Consider the following 18,513-nt stretch of genomic DNA (forward strand, 5'->3'; position numbering starts at 1 on the left):
CTCTCTAAGAAAACTTGCATTCTCTCCCTGTTAGGGCTAAGTAGAAGTCACCACTTGCGGGGTAGATAGGGATTCAACAGAGGCCCCCCCAAGGACTCTCTTGAGCCCCATCTCCACTGCTCCCCAGTTACCCCCAGCACCTGTCCAACATATTCTATTCAGTAGATGACCCCACAGAGTCCTTAAGATCGCAGGTCCCAGGGAAGTGAGGCTTTTCATGGACTTGCTCAGTGCTGCGACCCTGCAACATAGAAGAGCATTTAGCCCAGAGTAGGCTCTCAAGAAACATTAGTTGGGCTAGGCACAATGGCTCACACCTGTAATCCCAGCACTTTGGGAGGGCAAGGCAGGTGGATCACTTGAGGCCAGGAGTTTGAGACCAGCCCAGCTAACATAACAAAATCCCCATCTCTACAAACATTTTTTTTAATTTAGCAGGGTGTAGTGGCATGGGCCTATAATCCCACTACTCAGGAGGCTGAAGTGGGAGGATCTTTCGAGCCCAAGAGTTCAAGGCTGCAGTGAGCTACTATGATTGAGCCACTGCATTTCAGCCTGGGTGACAGAGCCAGACTCATCTCAAAAAATATAAATAAAGAAATTCTGGCCGGGTGCAGTGGCTCACACCTGTAATCCCAGCACTTTGGGAGGCCGAGGTGGGCGGATCACAAGCTCAGGAGTTCAAGACCAACCTGACCAACATGTTGAAACCCTGTCTCTACTAAAAATATGAAAACTAACCATGCGTGGTGGCACACGCCTGTAATCCCAGCTACTCGGGAGGCTGAGGCAGGAGAATCGCTTGATTCCGGGCAGCAGAGATTGCAGTGAGCCGAGATCATGCCACTGCACTCCAGCCTGGGCAACAGAGCGAGACTCCGTTGTAGCAGGAGCTGCTGCGGGAAACAGATCTCACTAACACTGAATGGAGAAGGAGGAAGTTTATTCCAGCCCCGGAGCCTGAGCGATAATTGGTCCAAAGCTCAGCTCATCTAACAAAGGAAGGTTCCGACTTTACATAGGCTTATACTTTAGATATTACACATGGAAGAATCTTGGGTTTACAGTCTTAGGACTCACACATGAAAGCGTTCCGGTTTACAGTTTTAGGACTCACATGTGAAAAGGTTTCGGGTTTGATCTTGTTTTAAGCAAAAACAGCATCTTCCAGAGAGTTTCCCCAAGATCAAGCCTGCCACCTACAGGAAGGTGAAACAGGACGCGCCAGTCCGTCAGCCTTTTCTTCTATTGAAATGCAGTGTGATAGTCAAAGGGGGAGCTGATCTCAGATGCCTGGGTCTCCTTCACCGTCTCAAAATAAATAAATAAATTCTGACACGTGCTAAACCATGGATAAACCTTGAAGATATTACGCTGAGTGAAATAAGCCAGTCACGCAGGGATAAATATTGTATAATTCCACTACTAAGGTAGTCAAATTCATAGACACAAAAGGTAGAATGGTGATTGCCAGAGGGTGGGATTGGGGGTGCAGGGAATGGGTAGTTACTGCTCAATGGATTCAGAGTTTCAGTTTCGAAAGAAAAGAGTTGTGTGGATGGTTGTACAACCATGAATATGCGGCATGCAACAGAAATGCACGCTTAAAAGTAGTTAAATTCTATGTCATGTGCATTTTACCATGATTTTTTTATGCAAAAGGCAAAGTTTTAAAACATTACTGCAATAAGTGTTAAACCTTATTTTATATTTCTAGGAGTTTACTGTTTCACCACTTAAGAAGTTGGGTTTATGCTGGGCGAGGTGGCTCATGCCTATAATCCCAGCACTTTGGGAGGCCAAGGCGGGCTGATCACCTGATGTTGGGAGTTGGAGACCAGCCTGACCAACATGGTGAAACCCGTCTCTACTAAAAATACAAAATTAGTCAGGCGTGGATGGCACATGCTTGTAATCCCAGCTACTCGGGAGGCTGAGGCAGGAGAATCACTTGAACCCAGGAGGCAGAGGTTGTGGTGAGTCGAGATCGCACCATTGCACTCCAGCTTGGGCAACAAGAGCAAAACTCAGTCTCAAAAAAAAAAAAGTTGGGTTTTTTCTTTTTCGCATGTGTCCCCAACATTGGAATAGCAGCGCCACCGTGTGGTCACATCTGCAGATGCCAGTCTGCAAGGATAGAGACTCCCCTGCCAGCCAACTATTTTTTACTACAGGTTGAGCAATCCTAATCCAAAAATCCAAAATCTGAAAGGCTCCAAAATCCAAAATTTTCTAAGCCACAAGTGGAAAATTTCACACCTGGCCTTCTGTGACAGGTTTCAATCAAAATGCCATTGAAACTGTTTCATGCACAAAATTATTTAAAATATTGTATAAAACCACCTTCATAGCCTGGACAACATAGCAAAACTCTGTCTCTAGAAAAAAATCAAAAATTAGCCAGGTCTGTGTGGCACGCCCGTAGTCCCAACTACTGAGGAGGCTGAGGCAGGAAGATCACCTGTACCCAGGGGTTTGAGACTAGAGTGAGCTATGATCGCACCATTGCACTCCAGCCTAAGTGACAGAGCAAAACCTTGTCTCAGAAAAACACTTTTTAATTTGTTTAATGCTTTGCGTGTAAGTTACACATGAAACTAAATAAATTTTGCATTAAGACTTGGGTCCCATTCCCAACATATCTGATTATGTATATGCAAATATATTCCAAAACCTTTTTTAATTTAAACTCCAAAACACTTCTGATCCCAGGCATTTTGGAAAAGGGATACTCAACCTGCGTTATGCTTCTCTCTAAGTAACTGAAGTGAAACATTAAACAGTAAAGAGATTATTTCTTTTTCTTTTTTTTGTGAGAGTCTGGCTCTGCGGCCCAGGCTGGAGTGCAGTGGTACAATCTCGGCTCACTGCAACCTTCGCCTCCTGGGTTCAAGTGATTCTCCTGCCTCAGACTCCCAAGTAACTGGGACTACAGACTTACACCACCACGCCCGGCTAATTTTTGTATTTTTAGTAAAGAGAGGGTTTCACCATATTGGTCAGGCTGATCTCAGACTCATGATCCACCCACCTCAGGCTCCCAAAGTGCTGGGATGACAGGCATGAGCCATCGTGTCTGGCCGAGTTCATTCTTCTATACTCCTGAGAACCATTTGACAACTCTTACCTCTCATTATCTTTCTTCTGCCAACTTTTAACTCATTCTAGCTTGAATCACAAACACTTTCTAGTTCACATCTTAGATTAGAAAAAGGCTTGTGAATCCTCTAAAGGTGCTGAGGCAGCTTGGCATGAGAAGCTGATAGCTTCTGTTTCATCCCCAGAGGGATTCAGTGGAGTTCAGAAACCAGGACAATTGCATTTTTAAGCCCAGCTTTAAAAGACTCTTTGAAAAACAGCTCTTTGAGTTTTACTTTTGACAGAAAGACTAAATGCAATCCACAGCCTCTCTGCCCCAGCAGACCTGTGTGTTCCTTCTTGCTAGGCCTCCAAGTCCAGGCCTGGCCATTTTAGCCTTGGTTACCTGCACGTACACCTCTGGAAAGTCCTCAGGAGCCAGAAAGTCTAAAGTAACCACAAATGACCAGGTGGCCACAGAAAGAAGTAAAACAACTTGTTCCTGCCTCAACTAATCGCTCTGCAAACCTGTACCCATTGTTCCTGTTCAGCCTTGCAAAAATTTCCCCCAGACATTGAGTTTCTCAAGACCCCCACCCTGTAACTATATAATCATCGTACCCTCCCTTCTGACTGTAACAGATACCCCCCACCCTTATGATCATGCCTGATTGTAATAAATGACCCTACCTTGTGATCATGCATCCCGTGACGCCCCCCCCTCCCCAAGATAATTACCACCTTTAGCTGACCACTTGCTCCAACCTATGGAAACAACTCCTACCCCACCACCCTTCACTGACGCCCTTTTCAGCCTCAACCTGCCTGCACCCAGGGAATAAACAGCCATGTTGCTCACACAAAGCCTGCCTGGTGGTCTCTGCACAAGCGGCACTCGTGACACTTCTCTCTCTCTCTTTTTTTTTTGAGACGGAGTTTCACTCTTGTTGCCCAGGCTGGAGTGCAGTGGCACAACCTCGGCTCACCGCAACCTCTGCCTCCCGGGTTCAAGCGATTCTCCTGCCTCAGCCTCCTGAGTAGCTGGGATTACAGGCATGTGCCACCACTGCTGGCTAATTTTGTATTTTTAGCAGAGACAGGGTTTCTCCATGTTGATCAGTCTGGTCTCAGAGTTCTCACCTCAGATGATCCGCCCGCCTCAGCCTTCCAAAGTGCCGGGATTATAGGCATGAGCCACTGCACCTGGCTGGATTTTTTTGAGATGGAGTCTCCCTGTCATCCAGGCTGGAGTGCATTGGCACAATCTTGGCTCACTGCAGCCTCCACTCCCCCAGGTTCAAGCGATTCTCCTGCCTCAGCCTCCCAAATATAATAGCTGGGACCACAGGCGTGATACCACACCCAGCTAATTTTTCTATTTTCAGTAGAGACAGGGGTTTCACCATGGTGGCCAGGCTGGTCTCAAACTCCTGACCTTGTGATCTGCCCACCTCAGCCTCCCAAAGTGCTGGGATTACAGGCATGAGCCACCATGCCAGGCCCTGCAGCTTGATTTTGCAGGCTGCTCTTGGTTAGAAAAGAAATCATTTGGGGGCTGCTTTTTGTTAAAAGGGATGCGTTACAGAGGACTCTCTTATTCTCACCAACTGCCTAAGTAATTTCTTTTTAGCTCCTCTATTGCTTTTCCAGACCCACGGTGACTACAGCTCAGCCCCAGTAGGGGCGGCCTCTGGCTGAGTCGGACCCATTGGCTGCAGCGGCATCTGGCGGCGACTGCAGAAACAAGACGGCAGTGGAGGCCAGACATAGTGACTCACACCTGAAATCCCAGTACTTCAGGAGGCTGAGACGGGCAGATCACCTGAAATCGGAGGTTTGAGACCAGGCTGGCAAACATGGCAAACCCAGTGTCTACTAAAAACACAAAAAATCGCGGGGTGTGGTGGCAGGCGTCTATAATACCAGCTACTCAGAAGGCTGAAGCAGGAGAATCACTTGAAATTGGGAGGCAGAGGTTGCAGTCAGCTGAGATTGTGCCACTGCATTCCAGCCTGGGCAACAAGAGTGAAACTCTGTCACAGTAGAGAACGGAGCCTGTTGGTGGACTTAATGAATTCTCTGGATCTCTGTCTGCAAAAGGTCTGGTTCTTTTTTTTTTTTTTTTTGAGACAGGGTCTGGAGTGCAGAGGCACCACCACGGCTCACTGCAGCCTCGACCTCCCAGGCTCATGCAATCTTCCAACCTCAGCCTCCCAAGTAGCTGCCACTACAGGCCAATGCCCCCACACTCCCCAGGTCTGGCTCTTTTAAACTGTGTAAATCTCCATATATTCTCCAAAAACTTGAGCAAGGGACTTCCCATTAATCTGGGCTTATGAGGACTTGAGCAATAACTTTGAATATTAAAAAGAGACATAACCTCACTTGTACCCCAATCTGGTGAAGCCAGTCATGTGTGTAAGAATTAACATGTCTTGTTTCCCCTCCTCCACTGCGTGGTAAAGAGACTGGCCATAAACCTTGCAGTGGGAGAGAAGAAGCAGGCTTCCAGGTGGAGACCGTGCTGCAACTGAATGACCTTAGTCAAGTTACTTAGGACTCACCCAGGCTGGAGTGCAATTGTGCAGTCTCTGCTCACCGTAACCTCCACTTCCCGAGTTCAAGCGATTCTCCTGCCTCTGCCTCCGGAGTAGCTGGGATTACAGGCATGCACCACTACGCCCGGCTAATTTTTTGTATTTTTAGTAGAGACGGGGTTTCTCCATGTTGGTCAGGCTGGTCTAGAACTCCCAACCTAGGTGATCCACCTGCTTCGGCCTCCCAAAGTACTGGAATTACGGGTGTGCGTGATCACGCCCAACCTAGGACTCAGTTTCTTCATCTATAAGAAAAATTTTTTTTGAGATGGAGTGCAGAGACCAGCTCGGTCGTGGAGACCCCAACCCAGGCAGCACTGAAGGAATTAAGAAACAGACACAGAGAGCGCAAAAAGGAGTGGGACGACAGAGGGCCTCAGCATTCCCAGCTGAGAGCCTCAAACAGAGCCTGACTCACACATTTATTGACAACAAGCAAGTGATAATCATCATTTAACAAAAAGGATTCCTCACAGGGAACAAAGCATTCTTTACAATGGCAAGAAACAGCTCTGGGTCACTTACCTACTGCAGCTGGGACAGTCGTTAAGGCAACTGTCGTCCATGCTATTGTTGATGGTTCAGCTCACTGCAACCAGGTTCAAGCAATTCTCCTGCCTCAGTCTACTGAGTAGCTGAAATTGCAGGTGCCCACCATCACACCCAGGCAATTTTTGTATTTTTTTAGTAGAGACAGCGTTTCACCATGTTGGCCAAGCTGGTCTCGAACTCCTGTCCTCAGGTGATCTGCACGCCTCGGCCTCCCAAAGTGCTGGAATTATGGGCATGAGCCACTGTGCCCAGCCCATCTATTAAAATTATAATTATCTCACCTACCCAGTAAAGTCATTGGAAGGATTGAGACAGAGTGTATGCAAAATACCAAGCAACTAACAGACCCTCAAGTGAATGAGTTACAGCCTTCCTTCAAGACAGGCACCAGGCCTGTAATCCCAGCACTTTGGGAATCACCTGAGGTCAGGAGTTCAAGACCAGCCTGGCCAACATGGAGAAACCCTGTCTCTACTAAAAAATACAAAATTAGGCCGGGCACAGTGGCTCACACCTGTAATCCCAGCACTTTTGGGAGGCCAAGGTGGGCAGATCATGAGGTCAAGAGATCAAGACCAACCTGGCCAACATGGTGAAACCCCATTTCTACTAAAAATACAAAAAAAGTTAGCTGGGCATGGTGGCCTGTCCCTGTAGTCCCAGCTACTCAGGAGGCTGAGGCAGGAGAATTGTTTGAAATCAGGAGGCAGAGGCTGCAGTGAGCCGAGATCGTGCCACTGCACTCCAGCCTGGGCAACAAGAGCAAAACTCCATCTTAAAAAAAAGGCCGGGTGAGGTAGCTCATGCCTATAATCCTAGCATTTTGGGAGGCTGAGGCAGGTGGATCACCTGAAGTCAGGAGTTAGAGACCAGCCTGATCAACATTGCAAAACCCCGTCTCTACTAAAAATACAAAAATTAGCTGGGCGTCGTGGCAGGCACCTGTATTTAAGCTACTCGGGAGGCTGAAGCAGGAGAATCACTTGAACCCGGGAAGAAGAGGTTGAAGTAAGCCAAGATCGTGCACTCTATCCTGGGCGACAAAGCGAAACTCTGTCTTAAAAAAAAAAAAAAAGCGTTGATTTGTTTAAGGAAATGACTTTTTCTTTAAACACACAGCTAGATTGTCTAATTAAAACTCCACACTTCAGCCTTGGAAACCATAATAGATTTGGGATTTTGTTTTCGTTTTTGTCCTTTATTAGTGGACTTTATTTTTGAGACCAGTTTTACAGTCACAGCAAATTGAGCAGAAGGCACAGAGGCCAATTGCCTTTCCGTTCTCTCTAGCTGCGCAAGAGGCCAAAAGGAAAGAAGGCCAAGGGCAGAAGACAGCCCCAGCCCCGCTGTCATGAAGAAGCAGGAGGCTGAGGAGGTGATGAGTCCCACTCACCTGAGAACTTCGGCATTTGAGAAAAGGCTAAGCATTTGGCATTGAACAGAATATCCATCCCAAAGGGATCTCACCTGCTTTGCTGAATGCCTGACTACATCTGGTGGCAGTGGCAAAGGGCTGACCTCCATGAGCAGCTGAAAGCACCTCCTGCGAGTGACCCACTCAGCCAGGCCTGGGACCAAGAAATAGCTTCTCACTGCATCAGCTGGACTGTGGTACAGACCAGAGACAAAGCAAGAAAAGAAGCAGAGGGCTGGGCGCGGTGGTTCACGCCTGTAATCCCAGCACTTTGGGAGGCCAAGGCGGGCAGATCACAAGGTCAGGAGATCAAGACCATCTGGGCCAACATGGTGAAACCCTGTCTCTACTAAAAGTACAAAAAAAAAAAAAAAAACCTAGCCAGGCGTGGCAACGCATGCCTGTAGTTCCAGCTACTTGGGAGGCTGAGGCAGGAGAATTGCTTGAACCCAGGAGATGGAGATTGCAGTGAGCTGAGATCGTGTCACTGCACTACAGCCTGGGCAAGAGTGTGAGACTGCGTCTCAAAAAAAAAAAGAAAGAAAAGGAGCAGAGGCTGTTGGCCCAGGTGGAGAAGAAAGCTGCTGGCAAGGAAGAGCCCACCTGTCCTTGTGAGCAGGGTTAACCCCCGGCATCTTGAACAAGAAGCTTCAGCTGGGGGTGACTGCACGTGACTCCCATTGAGCTGGCTGTCTCCCTGCCTGTGCAGTGTCCTACACTGGGGGTCCCTTATCGAATTACCCAGGGGAAGGCAGGATGGAGATGCCTAGCCCGCAGGAAGACCCCAGGAAGACTGTCACCTTCACACAGGCTCACTAGGAAGACAAAGCAGCTCTGGCTAAGGTGGTGGAAGCTATCAGGACCGATTACAATGGCAGGTATGATGAGATCTGCAGTCACTGGGGAGGCAATGAAACCTCCTTTGCAAAAATTATAACTTGGGAAATGATGACAGTGAAAGAAATCAGAGCTAATGGACTCCATCTTGCTTCTAACCTTTAAAGCTGTCCTTGTTCATTCCTGGGCATAGGCTGAACTAACTTTAGGAAGGAACTTAGTTCATGCTTTGACTCTGAATAAAATTGGTAACAGCCCCTTCCTGAAAAGCCCCCCTTCTTTCCCGGGGTTCGGTCTGCTTTGCAGGACCAACAAATTAGCTACAAGATTAGAGATCACAGTTTAGGGGTCACATAGCCTCTGGCTCCAAGAGTCTGACCTTCCCCAAATTGCTTGAGGTATTTTGCAGACCCTGCACTCAGTGGATCAGCTGACACTACCCAGACCGCTAATCTGACCCAACTAGTTCCGCTGTCGCACTCAGGAACAGAAGACAGCAAGGAAATCTCACTTTGACCCCTAGGATCCCATCTCCAACCTGACCAATTGTAGGGTCCAGCCCTACAGGGTCCCGTGAGCCCCTCTCTGCAGGTGTGGAGACGAGAAACTGTGGAAATAAAAAACACAAGACACCAAGAAAGAGATAACAGAGTTTGGGCCTGGGGGTCCACTACGCAGAGTCTGGCAGTGGCTCCGAGTGCCTGGACGTTCTGACTTTTATGGAGTACAAGGCAGGGGGCAGGGAAGGTAGGGTGACATAATTGTGGTCAGTGACAGGGTCAGGTAAACCACGTGTCTTGGAGACAGGGGCCCACCACTTTGAAGAAGCTGAGACCAGGAGAAAACCTAAGGCGAAAGCACTTTTTTCATACTTGTCAAGAAATAACAAGGTCACTAAGATTTATGTTACTATTACTAATTCTTATCTTCTATGAAAAAGAGGACCGAGGTGCAGAAGCAGAACACGAAAGTAGTCATGGACGTGGCCGACGAAACACAGCATCACACAGAGACAGTTAAGCCCCCAGATGTCTGCGGGCCTCCCTGACAGCCATCAGGCCTATCACAGGAGCTTGGAGAAGTGGAGTTTTCCCCTCACTCCCCCAAGGAAGGAGACGTCTCAGCCATCTTGGACATCTCCTTCCCTAGCTGGCGAAACAGCAGGCGCTTTCACAGCGCTGACACTGTGGCACGGCTGAGGACTCCTCCAGCAGCTTATGCGGGGTTGACAGAGGGCTTAGAGCATCTTGCCTTAGGGTCACCTCTTTCCCAATGCCACTCAGTCTCATCCTTCTTGACCTAAGACTTAATAGTAAGATTAAAGATTATATGATTATATAGATGCATATATTTATGATTACATATGCATAGCTATGTGATTACTTATGATTATATATAGGAATAACTATGTAACTATATCTCTAATTTTTTCTAATTCTATATTTAAATGAGAACAAGCTGAGTCTTCAGACCCTTGCCTCAGCTCTTGCAGGGTTTCCCCCTCACAACCAATCAGCACTCCCCGCTTCCCAAGCCCCTAGCTGCCAAATCATCTTTAAACACTCTGATCTATATGATGAGAACAGCATGGGAAAAAGAAAAAATAATAAAAATAAAAATTTTTAAAAACCTCTGACCTTTGGAGACTGATTTGAGTGATAGTAAAATTCTGGTCTCCTGCTCAGCCGGCTCTGTATGAATCGCTCTCTCTCCTCTGCAATTCCCCTGTCTTAATAAACTGGCTCTGTCTAGGCAGCAGGCAAGGTGAACCTGCTGGGTGGTTACGGCAATGCCCTGGGTCCAAAATCTGTGGCTCAGACATCGCTAAGCTGGAAAAGGCAAAGGCTAAAGAACTTGCCACTAAACTCGGTTAAACATCCACTGTTGAGTTTTCTGTACATAATTTTTTTAAATTCTCCTTCAAAAAAAATATTGGTCCAGCGATGTGGCTCATGCTTGTAATTCCAGCACTTTGGGAGGCTGAAACGAAAGGATGGCTTGAGCCCAGGAGTTTGAGACTAGCCCAGGCAACATAGTGAGACCCCTTTCTCTCTAAAAAAAAAAATTAGCCAGGCGTGGCAGCACTGCCTGTAATCCTGTCACAGGGCAAACCCCAAAATTAGAGGTCAGCCCAGGAGGTCACATGGGTTCTTGGCTTTACACAGGAAGGAATTCAAGAGGGAGCCAACAGGTCACGCCTATAATCCCAGCACTTTGGGAGGCCAAGGTGGGCAGATCACCTGAGGTCAGGAGTTTGAGACCAGCCTGGCCTTGAACAAAATGAGGCAAACATGGTGAAATCCCATTTCTACTAAAAACACAAAAATTAGCTAGGTGTGGTGACGTGTGCCTGTAATCCCAGCTACTCGGAGGCTGAGGCAGGAGAATCACTTGAAGCCGGGAGACAAAGTTTGCAGTAAGCCCAGACAGCTGCCATTACGCTCCAGCCTGGGCAACGAGAGTGAACTCCATCTCAAAAAAAAAAAGAAGAGGGAACCAACACAACAGAGTAAACTGAAAGCAAGTTTACTAAAAAAGAAGAAGAGAGTTTACTAAGAAGGAGAAGAGAATGCCTATGCCATAGGCAGACCAGACCTAAGGGCCAAGGGCCACTAGTTGGCTATTTTTATGCTTATTTCTCTTTTTTTAATCTTTTTTTCAAATGGAGTATTATTTCTTGATCATATGCTAAACAAGGGGTGGATTACTCATGGTTTTCAGGAAAGAGGCAGGCATTTCCTGGAACTGAAGTTTCCTCCCCTTTCAGACCACTTAGGGTAACTTCCAAGTGTTGCCATGGCATTTGTAAACTGTCATGGCGCTGGTGGGAGTGTCTTTTAGCAAGCTCATTGATTATAAGGAGTGTATGAAGAACAGTGAGGAGAACCAGAGGTCACTTTAGTCATCGTCTTGGTTTTGGCAGGTTTTGATCCACTTATTTACCATATCTTGTTTTAGCAGCCGGGTCCTTGTGACCTATACCTTGCAAAACCAGTCCTGCCGAACTCCTGTCTGGGTCCCAGCTACTCAGGAGTCTTAGGCAGGAAGATCGCTTGAGGGCAGGAGCTCAAGGCTGCAGTGAGCCATGATTATAACACTGCACTCCAGCCTGGATCACAGAGCAAGACCTTGTCTCAATAAATAAATAAATAAATAGGCTGGGCGTGGTGGCTCAGGCCTGTAATGCCGGCACTTTGGGAGGCCAAGGCAGGGGGATCACCTGAGGTCAGGAGTCCAAGACCAGTCTGACCAACATGGAGAAACCCCGACTCTACTAAAAATACAAAATTAGCCGGGCACGGTGTGTATGCCTGTAATCCCAGCTACTCGGAAGGCTGAGGCAGGGTAATCTTGAACCCGGGAAGTGGAGGTTGTAGTGAGTCCAAATCATGCCACTGCACTCCAGCCTGGGCAACAAGAGCAAAACTCTGTCTCAAAAAATAAAGATTTCTCATATACTCGCTGCCCCCACCCCCTACAAACACATGCGAGCACACACACACACACACACACAACCTCTGTAGATTTGTTGTTAGTGTTTGTCTGTATAGGTTGTATCTCTGGTATGTAATTTATGTTTTAATTGTTTGTAACAAGTTAATTTGTTTTCAAACATGCAACAGGCACTTTCCCAACCCCAGAAGGTGCTGATAATGAAGAGTTTCTTTGTTGCTAAAACAAAGCCAAGTTTTCATTTCACCAATGGGAGTATTATCCTCTGTGTTTTGAGGTCATTAAATGTTTGCAATAAAAATACAATTAATCATTTTGTGTACCTAAATGATTCGTATGTTGAAGGATTTATAACATCAAACCATATTACTCAACTGAACACCATCCTCTTGAGGAACATTGAAGAATCTTTATTTTGTTTCTAATCAAAATAAAGGATAAGAACTCCAGTTGTTAGATCAGTGAAAGGAAAATAAATCTCTGGGCCGGGCACAGTGGCTCGCTCCTTAAATCCCAGCACTTTGGAAGGCTGAGGCAGGTTAAAGTCAGGAGTTCAAGACCAGCCTGGTCAACAAGGTGAAACCCCATCCCTACTAAAACTAAAAAATTAGCCGGACGTGGTGGCTGTCACGTGTGCCGCTCATGTAAAGAGACCACCAAAGAGGTTTTGTGTGGGCAACAAGGTCATTTATTTTGTGCTTGGGTGCAAGCGGGCCAAGTCCAAGAAAGGAGTTAGGCAAAGTGGGTAGGAGAGAGGATTGATTATATAGATTGGGGCAAGTGGTCAGCTAAAGGTGGTAATTATCTTGGGGAGGGGAGGGCATCACGGGAGGCATGATCACAAGGTAGGGGTCATTTATTACAATCAGGTATGATCATAAGGGTGGGGAGTATTAGTTGCAGTCAGAAGGGAGGGTTCGGTGATTACATAGTTACAAGGGTTGGGGGCTTGAGAAACCCAAGGTCTGGGAGAAATTTTTGCAAGGCTGAACAGGAATAATGGGTACAGGTTTGCGGAGCAATTAGTTGAGGCAGAAACAAGTTATTTTACTTCTTTCTGTGGCCACCTGATCACCTGTGGTTACTTTAGACTTTCTGGCTCCTGGAGACTTTCCAGAGGTGTACGTGCAGGTCACCAAGGCTAAAATGGCCAGGCCAGGACTTGGAGGCCTAACAGTGGCACATGTATAATCCCAGCTGTTCTAGAGGCTGAGGCAGGAGAATTGCTTGGACCCAGGAGATGGAGGTTGTAGTGAGCTACACGCCTCTGCACTCCAGCCTGGACAACTCCATCTAAAAAAAAAAATAAAGAAATCTCAGGAACCCCAAAATCACTAAGCCAAAGGAAAAGTCGGGCAAAACAGTTTTGCCCGACTTTTTGTTCCTCCCGTTTTATTCCTGAATCTGAATAAGATAGCTACAAAGATTAAAAAAAAAAAAAAAAACCTACATACCTCCCTCACAATTTGCCCACACTGAGCCAGATTACATTGTGTGTTCAATGAAAGGCTGATCAGATCAAAGACTTAAAAGGCTGCAACCTTATGTCTCTTATCTGGAAGCCCCTCTCCCCTCCCCTTCTCTACCCCCCCAGTCTCATGTCTCCCTAAAATGTATGAAAGCAAGCTGTACCCCAGCCACCCTGGGCATATGTCATCAGGCCCTCCTGAGACTGTGTCATGGGTGCGTCCTTAATCTTGGCAAAATAAACTTTCTAAATTGGTGGAAACCTGTCTCAGATATTGTGGATTCACAGATAAAAAGTGTTATAGTAAATCAAGTTGCGTTTTGGATTGTGGGTATGTGTAAATTGTTCTCGACTCCACAAAATCAGGAAGTGTGGCCCTGCGCTGGAGCGGGTGGGGTCAGCCCAGTCACCTGAGCAGGGAAGCCCCCAAGCCCAGGGAAAAGAGGGAGCAGGGAGAAAGGGAAGCTGCCAAGCCCACTGCCCTTCCCAGAGCCACCCACCAGCCTGGAATTCCTCTGCAGAAAAACCAACCACAGATAATACAGCTAAAGCTTTTGATGGCAAAGGCTTCCCTTTGCCTTGTGGATGATGGAATGCAGATCGCTATGACGATGGGAGCTTAACTTAGAGGAATTTATTCAAAGGAAAGAAGGAATTTCCTCCATGGAGTGACCTAGAAACCGCAGAGAAAAGCAAAGGGGATGGGGGTCAAATCACTTCAAAGTAGCCATAGAAGAATGGCCCAGAGCAGGTCTTTTATTAAGACAGAGTCTCACTCGGTCACCCAGGCTGGAGTGCAGTGGTGCAATCTCGGCTCACTGCAACGTCCCCCTCCAGGTTCAAGCGATTCTCCTGCCTCAGACTCCTGAGTAGCTGGGATTACAGGTGCCTGCCACCATGCCTGGCTAATTTTTTTGTATTTTTAGTAGAGACGGGCTTTCGCCTTCTTGGCCAGGCTGGTTTCAAACTTCTGACCTCAGGTGATCCACCCGCCTCGGCCTCCCAAAGTGCTAGGATTACGGGTGTGAGCCACTGCACCCAGCCTGGAGCGGGTCTTAAAAGGACAAAAGAGCAAACTTCATTTCTAATTCTCCAGATCGGTGCAGCTATGAAAGCAGTGATACCATCTTACCCTGGCCCTTTTTGCCAACTCTGGAATCTTGCCAATGAGGAACTTAATCAATCAAATATGGGTTCCAAAATAGGAATTCATTATCAGAAATCTTGCAGGATGCATTCCTCACTTGCAGGATTTTATTACATAATAATTCTAATCTTTGTATGAAGAGAAATGTTTACTGGTGGATTTGGTTATTTTCTGGCAGCACAGGTGTTTTTTGTTTGGTTTTTTGTTTTTAGATGAAGTCTCACTCTGTCACCAGGCTGGAGTGCAGTGGTGCCATCTTGGCTCACTGCAACCTCTGCCTCCCAGGTTCTAGCAAATTCTCCTGCCTCAGCCTTTGAGTAGCTGGGACTACAGGCACATGCCACCACCCCCAGCTAATTTTTGTATTTTTAGTTGTGGGAAGTAGAAAAGTTCCTCTTTAAAGTTTCCTTTTCTTGTTAAAGAATAAGTATGCTAAAAGAAAAAAAAGAATAAGTGTGACAATAACTTTGTTAAGCCCTATCCTATGTAGTTGTTAGACATGCCATGCTTACAAGCACATAGTACATTCTATGTCCTTGTACTTTAACCAAGATATCTGTGCTGTACGTGCTCACAGCCACATCCCAGCTCACCATTGCTTACTTTAACCAAGATATCTGTGCTGTACGTGCTCACAGCCACATCCCAGCTCACCATTGCTTTTACCTGTTTAGAAAAGTTTTAAGTTGTTAGCCAATCGGGGTTTAGTTTAGATTGTGAGATCTGGCTCCAACCAATGGAGACCAGACACAGCTGTAAGGAGGACCCCAAATGCATAAGGAATAAATATGTCTGCCTTCCTTTGTTCATTGTACTCTTGTGGCAAGATGGCTAGCGAGAGTACCCTTCCTGCAGTCCAGGAAGTAAAAATTGTGTTGCTGAAAGATCCTTTGTCTCAGTGCTGATATTCCTTTGCAGCACTGAGCATCTGATTCCAACATAGTAGAGATGGGGTTTCACTGTGATGGCCAGGATGGTCTCAATCTCTTGACCCCGTGATCTGCCCATCTCGGCCTCCCAAAGTGCTGGGAATACAGATGTTAGCCACCATGCTCAGCAACAGCACAGGTTTTTTGTTTTGTTTTTTTTCCTTTTTTTTTTTTTTGGAGACGGTCTTGCTCTATCACCCAGGCTGGAGTGCAATGGCATGATCCCGGCTCACCGCAACCTCTGCTTCCTGAGTTCAAGCGATTCTCCTTTCTCTGCTTCCCAAGTAGCTGGGATTACATCTGCCATCACACCTGGCAAATTTTTGTATATTTAGTAGAGATGGGGTTTCACCATGTTGGCCAGGCTGGTCTTGAACTCCTGACCTCGTGATCCACCCACCTCGGCCTCCCAAAGTACTGAGCTTACAGGCGTGAGCCACCACACCTGGCCAACAGCACAGGTTTTTAAAGATGACCACATGCATTATGTGCACATCAGATACAAAGTTGATGAGCAAAGAATCCTATGGCCAACATAAGGATTTGCTTCCTGGACAAGCAAAGCCTGCCACTGGAGACTGCTTCTGCGTCTGCACACAGGTAGGGGCTGGTCTCTCGAAATACATTGTTCTTTCTGTGACTTTTACCCAATCCCAACCCTGAATAAGTGATTGCACTCTCACTAATTGCTATCTTGGGCCCTTGAAGGAGGTGGCACTTTTCGGCCCCAGGAGGTCATTCTTGGTGTCTCTGGTCATAAGTGTTCAGAGAGAGAGAGGAGAATTTGCAGTCCACAACGTCCTCCCCACCTGTCCTGAGAGATGCGTTTCTGGCTATTCCCCACCTGTCCAAGCCTCTCTTGGCATTGCTAGTACATCCCCTCCACTATGGAGATCTGCCTAAGCTGTCTCCTCCACAGACCACCCTGAGGTCCTCTGGGATAACCTACAGCCAAAGCAGCTCCGATCAATCAGCTGTAGGTTATACCAGAGAGCCTCAAGGCAGTCTGGGCAGGAGACACAGCTTAGGCAGAGCTAGGTCAAGTTTCTGTGTTCATGATCTAGCCAGGTGGCCCTTGATAATGCATTTGTGATTTAGTCTTTGCCTGTTCTGAGCAATCACATTACAGAGACAGGTCTATGTGCCACCTAGGCCTTTAATAGTAAGGGTGCACTTCCTAGAGATCGTAGGGTCACTGGGGTTAGTGGAAGTAGCTGAGAGCAGCTCTAATGATTTGCTTAACTGGTTGACTGAAATCTGGTGGCCTCAGGAGTGGTCTCTGCTGACTGAGATTCACACAATACCAAAATTCCCCAGTGTAATGTATTATAGAAGAAAGAATCCAAAGGCTGGACCTCAGAGGGGGCTGGGAATGGCAGATCGGCCAGTCACCTACCTAGTAGCAGGTTACAAGTTAATGGCAAAAGACCTCATGAAAGATCTAACATATAAATTGACTCATAATTCAGCATGTAGGTTTGCCTTTCCCTGCCTGCAGTGCTCCTGCCAGCACTATCCCCCATGGACTTTCAGAAGGCTGTGTTCATTGTCATAGTATATACAACCCACTGCAGAGCAAGCAACTCACAGCAAAAGAAGTGCAGTATACGGGCTCAAGCCATGGAATCCACTGATCTTACCATGTACCCCATGTACCCCATCACCCAGATGCAGCTTACCTGATACAATGGAATTACCTAGTAAACACTCCACAATTGTACCAGCTGGAAGACAGGCCCCTGCAGGATGGGGGTGGCAGCCTACAGGATGCTCCACAGAGTTTGAACAATTCCTCCATAGTGAGAATTCACAGATCCAGAAATCAAAGTGTTTTTCTCCCTATTACATTTTTTTTTTTTTTTTTTTTTGAGATGGAGTCTTGCTCTGTCACCCAGGCCAGGGTGCAGTGGTGTGACCTCAGCTCACTGCAACCTCTGCCTCCGGGGTCAGGTTCAAGCAATTCTGCCTCAGCCTCCTGAGTAGCTAGGATTACAGGTGCCCACCACCAAGCCTGGCTAATTTTTGTACTTTTAATAGAGACAGAGTTTCACCATGTTGGTCAGGAGGATCTCGAACTCCTGATCTCATGATCTGCCTGCCTCGGTCTCCCAAAGTGCTGGGATTAAAGGCGTAAGCCACTGCACATGGCCTCTCCCTATTTTATTTAATAGCACTGGTGTTTGAGTTCTACCAGCTTTAGAGGTCATAATTCCCAAGGGTGAAATGCTTCCTTCCATCAGGAAACAATCAGTTCCACTGAACCGGAAGTGCAGGTTTCCCCTGTGGCCATTTGGGGTCCTTCATACTACTGAGCAACAGGAAAAGAGAGGTCCCTGTGCTGCGTGGAATGACCCATCCTGGTTATCAAGGGGAAAGGTGGGTGCCGCTACACAATGGGGAGGGCTATATCTAGAACTCAGGGTTCCATGTCTTCCATTGATTTCACAGAAACAATAACAACCCAAGAAAGGCAGAAAACCCAAGAACTCAGACCCTGCAGAAATGATGGTTTGTGTTTTCCCATCAGAAAAAGATCCCCTATTTGCCAAAGTGCTGGTTTAAGGCAGAGGGAACATTCAATGGGTAGTGAAAGAAGGAAATTACAGGTGGATGCAGTGGCTCCTGCCTGTAATCCCAGCACTTTGGGAGGCAGAGGCAGGTGGATCACTTGAGATCAGGAGTTCGAGATCAGCCTGGCCAAGATGGTGAAACCCCATCTCTACTAAAAATACAAAAATTTGCCTGGCATGGTGGCAGGTGCCTGTAATCCCAGCTACTCAGGAGGCTGAAGCAGGAGAATCATTTGAACCCGGGAGGCAGAGGTTGCAGTGAGCCAAGATCATGCCACTGCACTCCAGCCTGGGTAACAGAGGGAGATTCCATCTCAAAAAAAGAAGAAGAAGAAATTTACATCAACTACAGTAGAAATAAGTGCTTTAGCAAACATGGGTATCTTTTCTTACTTGTTATAAATATGTATATATTAATTAATTATTTCTTTTCTTCCCCTTTTCCCTCCTATCTCATATAGAGAGTGT

The sequence above is a fragment of the Callithrix jacchus genome, chromosome 5 (assembly GCF_049354715.1).
Source record: "Callithrix jacchus isolate 240 chromosome 5, calJac240_pri, whole genome shotgun sequence".
Classification (NCBI taxonomy): domain Eukaryota; kingdom Metazoa; phylum Chordata; class Mammalia; order Primates; family Cebidae; genus Callithrix; species Callithrix jacchus.